This window comes from Montipora capricornis, chromosome 10, assembly GCF_036669925.1.
Source record: "Montipora capricornis isolate CH-2021 chromosome 10, ASM3666992v2, whole genome shotgun sequence".
NCBI classification, from domain to species: Eukaryota; Metazoa; Cnidaria; class Anthozoa; order Scleractinia; family Acroporidae; genus Montipora; species Montipora capricornis.
In genome coordinates, this window is record NC_090892.1 from 14,643,626 (window position 1) to 14,651,125 (window position 7,500).

Here is a 7,500-nt window from a genome sequence, read left to right on the forward strand (position 1 = left end):
AAAACCAGTCCTACATTCCTGTCACCGCTTTTTTAACAGACCGATTTATTTTTAGATATAATTTCCCGCGAACGAGACTCCCGCAGGAGCCTGATGCTGTATGACGAAAAACTATCTTGTAGTCATAGCGTCACCGAACCGGAACTTCCTTTGCTCCTTACGGAAAAGATAGTCTTAAAATAGATCGGTCTGTAAAAATGCCGTGACATAAGCTTATTATGGGAGTTGTTCGCTCCGAGACATGGGCTCCCGTGCCAAGACAGAGTCTCTCCCAGATTCCTAAAATGATCGTCTCTAATAGAGAAAAGATACTTATTGTAAATGCGTCAGTGAAGACAAGTTTTAAAATATCCAGCTCACTTCCGGTTACCGTACGTGGTTCAAAAATGTCTCGTGCTTAAGCTTCCAAATAGGCCACTCCGGAGTTTCTCTTGGGGCTTACAAGGGTCCCAAGAGAAAACAAAAACAATGCCTATGCAAAATTTGGGGGGACAAACAAAGAGTATTATGGTATTTTCCGAAGTGGCCTATGGCAGATGCACTCCTCGTCCAAAAACCAAAAAAAACCTAGAATAGAGACTGTCAACGTTGTTGCGAATGGCTGTCACAAGAAATTCAACAGGCACAAATAATCAAGCAGGGAACACAATTTTTCTAACTTAATCTAAATAATTTTCTGCGATGGCTGTAAGGTATAACAAGGGTATCACTGATGAATAAAATCGTAGGGCATGGAGTTCCCGGTGTTGAGGTCTTTCTTCTGTGGTTTATCATAGTTGGGAGGGTAAATGCTCGAAGATACTAGCGACGTCAAGCCACTCTAAAATCCGAGGGCAAATGAAGATATGATGATGATGATGATGATGATGATGAACTAAATTGAATCTCGACAAGAGTCCATTAGTCAAGAGTAAAACTCTGGTATCAGGTTTGTCCCGATCAGCGTCAGAAAAACGTCTATTTTTAAACCAAATTTGGCGGGAAAATAAGCAATAGACCAGATGTCAGTTGTACCCAATTCAAATCTCCCTTGGTTAAGATTCTTTGTGTATTGTATTTGCATGTAGCAGGTAGCACATTTAAAATGCCTGGAACAATAGTCCACTTTCGATATATTAAAATTCAGTCCTAAGCAAACGGCATCATCTCGAGGCTCTGGGGAATAAACTCATACAAATCCTTACTTTTATTCCCCAGAACCTCGAGATGACGTCTTTCGTTTAGGACTGAGTTTTAATATATCGAAAGTGGGCTATTAAGACCAGAATGCTCTGAATTGCTTCAATTGTCAGGCAGATTCAAACAATTGTTTCTTTGTTCCCAGGAGAGAAAAAAATCTGAATGACAAAGCATTTTGACAAAGCATTCTGGTATCCGTAGTAAAATGACGCCATCATGCAAATCGCCTATTATTCACAGAAGTGAAGGTGAACAGTAATCTATTCAGCAACACTCCCATTCATGCTCAATTGAATTAAGGAATGGGGTGAAATATCAATCAGTGCCCTTGCACCTATCCGTTACAACTTTACTAACCGACCTATAATTGCTCCCAGCTTTCCACCTAACTCCCAAGAAACAGAACCCCAAAACTATATCCCCCATCGCGCAGAATGCCGCGACACATCCGGGACTTAATTCCACAGTCAGCGCGAAAATTCAAATTCGATCTGGTTGCTCGATAGCTAAACAATAAAGAAAATGACCACAAAAAGGCCGAAGACGCATACGTTTTTAGAGATTGCCTGCTTCGTACTTGTGTTTCGTGATGGTTATCATACGGCTTTTGTAGATGAGATATTGATGGATTAAATAAGACAATTTTCAAGATCTTAGGAATCGCGAATTTAGTCGTTTTTCTCCTCTGAATTTGGTCTATTTTAGGGAAAATACTGTAAGAGGAAAAATTTGGAGCTGGATTTTTCTCCCTTTTAAGTGTCCCTTTATAACGGTTATCATGTGGCTTTGAATATTTGTTGTTCAAGGAAGTTTCATGCCAAGTTTTAACGGAAAATGATGGTTACAAGCGGTCGTTCTATTCAACTTTCGAACACCCAGATGACCTTCTTGCATCCTGCCCTTCGGAAACAAGAAGAATAGAACGAAACTGTTTTGAATTTCCCGGCCGAACATTAATATATGCTAAGCTCCGCCTCCGCAAACAATCGATGCTATCAGGCATTGTAATTGAGGTGCTAAACTGTATCATTTAAAAGTCTCACTTCAAGTAACGCTTTGCGTCAGTTGCAACAAGCAATTCGATAAAGTTTCAATACGCGCGCATTCTTCACAGAACTCCAATATGCCGTCCGTGCAAGAAATGAAACGCGTTGATCGGGAGCTCTCTTTAGAGCTCATTGAATCCCGGATCAACCCCGCTTTCTTGCACATGTCCACACCACTGAAAGGCTATGACCCAATGTTTTATCTCCAAATCAACGGCGAGGCTCTATGGCAGTGGCGCGTTATTAAGGGACAAAATCAAATGTTCGAAGTGCTTCAAGCCAACTTGGTTACACTTGGCTACAGACTATCGTCCTCCTGCAAAGATCGCGTAGGGCTCCTAACCCACCTGCATAGAGGTTGAAGTTGACCGCCATCTTTCCTCAAGTTTTTTCAGCAGACCTGCGCATATACTCTAGTAAAAACACCGCTTGACGGAACTGGCGAAAAACAGACAGTAAAAAACACTTCCGGTACGGTTTGTTTTTCATTGCCCGCGGTAACCGTTTCTTGATCACGCATGATAATGGCTAACCGGGAGAAAATCTCATCCTCTGTAATGCCGAGTTGAATGAAATAAAATTGACTGTTGTCTGTTCTCCGTTTCCTCTCCAAGGGACCCGATGGTTCTCTTAGCGAAATTTTCTGCCGACTCTGATAAAAAAAAGGTCTAGCATGGAAGTCAGAAACCTCTTGCCCTTACCAATGTGTCATTGCAGAGAGGCACAAAACATAACGATTTATCAATCGCACTGACTACTACCGAAACAATGTGGAGAATTTGAGGTTGCAAAAGAGCCTTCGCTTCACTTTAGTTCAATAGCCATTTTCCTATTGAGTAATTTTTTTAATCTTTTAATGTGGCCATTACTTTTCCAGGAGGATGCCTGAAACGCTTAGCCATGTTGTCTCGAAAAGAGCTTTGAATTGGACCGCAACTGTAACTTTTTATGTTATGTCGAAACAAATCGAAATTTGAATAATTATCCCTACAAAAATGCAAACATATTCCCATAGGACTGAACAAGAGAATTACAGGGCCATTTCGGTCCCACTTGTCGAAACGCTTTGGAGAACAAGGCGTATCACAATGGGTTTTATTGACACGCAAAAACTGGCAGGGTTTAACGGATAAACCCCGCCATTGTGTGCAGTTGGGTTAGAAAAAAGTGTCCTTGACATTCGGATGTTCTTCTCTCCGGAAGTTTTTTTTTTTTTCTGATGGAGAGTAAATTTTCTTCTGCCCATGTCGGCAAGCGTATTCAACGTTACGAGTCTCTCTTCATTGAAAAAATCTTAATAATGAAACGATCGAGAAGTTTAACAAAGTGAGTTCATTATTAAGACCTGGTTTTAAAGTGCTTAGTACGCATGAAGCTATTTCAGTTAACGCTTAGATTTTAGTTACCTTTTGTTACCAAAAGTTGTGAAATTTTTTGCAGGAACTTGTCAAAAGTTGTTTTCAATAGCAAGAGTAGCCTAATTAGTGCTCTATTGTTAACTTTATCACACCTTGATATTCGCATATGTCTTCTGAACAGTTTGATTGACAGCCGTAGAATTCACCGAAGAGAAACCGAAAGACCGAAATATTCACAAAGCCAAATCGACGGAACAATCATAGAGGACTAGTTCTGAATGAGAAATTAATTATGCCGCACATCCGAAAATTATGCACCGCAAGTAGATGTCGCCAAAAACAATAGCATTCTGCGCGATGCAAAACGTATCCCACCTTGCACTCAAAAAATTAGATTACAGATGTGGTATCAAGATATTGTTTTAGTGAAACAGGTTCAAGAACCTTGATGGGGCCTCTTATCCCGATTTTCGGAAGGGAATGCGGACACAAAGCACTTGACCTCGTTCGTGTTCTGCCAGGGATTAATCACATCCGTATCACTCTCGGAGACAAGCCAAGCAGATGCACCATGCACCAGGATTAAGGACTTTAGCCGCAATACGCGACCAACCAACATGGTCCATAATCTCAGAAATGTCAGTTCCCTTGAGAGCCAATGTAATTGCACGACCAGAACGAAAACCATGGAGCGCTTCACTGTCATCCACCCCCATATCCTTAAGATACCCATTTAGTCGGGCCTCGGCGGTGGAAGATCTCAATGGTAAATCTCGAACCCACTTTTTTGAAGGGAGACCTTCTTTTTAGAATAATTTCGAGTCAAGTCGACCGTCATCTGGCGAGCTACTTCAATGTACTGCTCAATGCCCCGAATCGGGCAAATAGCGGTGTGAGGATTTCTACGGATCCCGAACACGTTCTCATCATCATTCCTCAACGTCTTGCCCCACACACGTGGTTGAAGAGGAAACCATCATCATTAGGGAAACGAAGTACCCCGGACACTTTAACCTGGCCGAGATCACACGGGCGATCCCCACTAAAAAGCATCGTTTTAAAATATGCCTGGTACCGAGCTACGATAAACCTTTGGATCGGTGTTTCAGCGCTGTCTAATTCCCGCTGAAGGTGGGATGATGACCCCGTCAGTTTATCAACAGGGAACGGACTTGCCTGTTTAGATGTTACTGGAGCCCAAAGCTGGTCCGCCGTCACGATACGCCGGAAAGTAATCCTTAACCAACTTATCAGCCGCGGGATTGCCTGACCCTAAACGTCGGTCCCATTCATCATCTGTACCAACAACATCGGCTACTCGTTGAATTTGTTCCTGGTAGTCCCTGGTTCAACTTCCCAGCTGCACTTGTAAATAGCCAACTGGTTTGTATATGTATGTATGTAGTCCTTCTTTTTAGAATAACTGTCGCTTTATCGAAGTTTTGGTCTTTGAAGGTGAGCAACCTTTCTGTCGTAGGCACAACGTTGACAAAACTAAAAGCAACGTCATTCGCATGGGAACAAACAGGACATCATACAGAACGAACAAAACGTTCAGCAACCAGAGGCAGTTCCTAACAAAACAAACAAAACCAAAATACTAACTGAATGGTATTAACGTTTATTCAGAGTAAATGAACCAATGCAGATACGTTCAAAAATAGCTCAGATAACAATTAGAAATGCTAAATAAAATAGGTCCATCAAGTACCGATCGTGTTAGAAAACAACGTGGAAAGCCCAAAGGTCTGTACGGGTCCGCAAATGATCCCAGGACCGCAAATGATCCCAGACCTGCAAATGATCCCCAAACTGTACCGCAAATGATCCCGGAACGCAAATGATCCCGAAAAAAAAGTGAGGAATGGCATGGAGGGTAGAATGGTCTGGATTGAGAATTAATGAGAAGAGCGCTTATTTTTATTAAAATCACTTTAAATCATGCATGGCTAGCAACAGGTTTCTGCCTCATGATAGTTTAAATTTGACACATTTGATTATCGGATACAATCATCAAAAACTAACTTGGACGCAATTCTAAACCGATTGTGACCAGGGGCCTGTTTCTCGACAAGTCCCGATGACTTTTAGCATGTTTTTTCGAGATAACTAAAAGCGGATTGTGAAACACTTAAACCCTCTCCCTTTTTGAGATAAAGAGGGAATTGTGGCATGTGAAAAGTTTAGGGACTTTCGAGAAACGGCCCACTGATCTCTTTGACGAGGCGAAAAGGACGCCACCCGGGCCCGGCTTGCAACAATCGTAACATTAATAACTAGAACGCAATGTTTTAGCCTATAAGCTTTGGTTCAACACGCAATACTGCAGTTTTGTTTTTTCCCATGTCCTTGACTAAAAGTCGTCCATTAAACAATTATGACAGAAAACGCTATCATTTGCGTTGACCTGCAATGCTCCACCGCTCTTAAATACACCTTGTGTGTAGCACTCGAATTGCCCTCCACATCTGGGACAAATCTCTTCTGTTATTTTTCCTTCGCAGTATTTTTGCTTTAATTCCTGAGCAATGGCTAGCTGGGGATTCTGAACACTTTCCATTTTTCGCCAAAGTCACTATCGGGGGAATCTAGGACAAGCATCTGGCGATTTTCTGATATGTCGGCAAAATCTGGGACGGTCGGGAAACTGCGAAATCCCTGATCGTCTGGGATTTTCCCGACATATGAAAACTAGGCTTAAGCAAGCTTCAGACAAAGATAAATCACCAAAGAGTCGGTTGAACATGGAATTAAGAAAGGCAGGATTAACACATCGCCATCCTCCAGCCCCCAAAGATGGGAACTGTCTATTCCATGCAATGAATGACCAGCTAATACGCCGCGGAAGGGTCTCGCAGAGTGCCACAAAAGTGCGATGTGACTTGGTAAATTACCTCCGTAGTAATCCAACAACCCCGGACAGGACTCATTTCAGAGAATTTATCAAACACGGAGCATGGGATACCTATCTGAGAAGGATGGCTATGGACGGTGAATGGGGTGACTGGATTGCTTTATGGGGCCTAATTAACATGTTTGAAATCCCGGTGGCGGTAATATCAAGCTTAGGAGAAACGGGATTGAATATTATCCACCCCGGAGCTGGTTATGAAAACGAAGCCACTAGAGATATGGCCTTACTTGGCCATGAAGCAGAGCTGCATTACCATAGCCTTGAACCAATAGCTGCTCAGAATCCCCAGCTAGCCAATTACACTTGTTAAGATCTAGAGTTCCTGCAAAATCATAAACCGGGGCAAAAATATCTTTAATTAGTAGGGACCGTCCTTAAGTCATTTATGCCTGCGACTGAGTATCTACACGAAAAATAGATGTCGAAACCCGTCTCCGTTGCACGTCCTCAGACTAGAAACGTTCATTTTTTGCAGCTTGTTTGTTTGGTAAAGAATTGTTTCCATATCTCCAAGTGCCCTTGGACGTGAGGGGTGGCGGTAGGGGGTGAAGGGTACAATAGCTGAACCAACCCAAACCTTTACAAAATGCTAACCTTAGGTCTAAACAATATGCTTTAGATAATGTTTAGTCCTAAAGTTAGCAGTTTTGTATGGGTTTGGGTTGGTTGACTTGCTATTAGAAACTTCTGTATAGGCCTAGCTACAAATATCCGGATATTTTTTTAGATATTTAGAAGCTCCTGGGATATTTAGAAAATTCCGAGATATTTACAAAAATATATATATTAAATTTGCGATTTTGCTATGGTTTTACTACTCCTATGACTTCACCCGTTTGAGATCAATTAAGTGCCATCAGAGGCCCGGTTGACCTGTTCAGCGGTTTTCCTCGCGAATATTATATCCCACACCCTGAATATGGCACATGCTGAAAGAGGCAGCCCCAATGCCTCAACTAAGCAATCGTTAACTGACTATGGGGAGACAGCCAGACAGGGGAGT

At 42.1% G+C, this 7,500-nt stretch overlaps 1 protein-coding gene across 1 annotated transcript in view; it reads left to right on the forward strand.

Annotated features, from left to right (window-relative positions):
- The window catches only part of LOC138019854 (uncharacterized), a 22,364-nt gene extending 21,628 nt beyond the window's left edge, over window positions 1-736 (forward strand). Inside the window, exon 3 of the mRNA XM_068866798.1 lies at window positions 1-736. This exon is cut by the window's left edge and continues 520 nt beyond it. The gene's annotated coding sequence lies outside the window, so the exon portion shown is untranslated.
- Window positions 737-7,500: the final 6,764 nt, after the last annotated feature.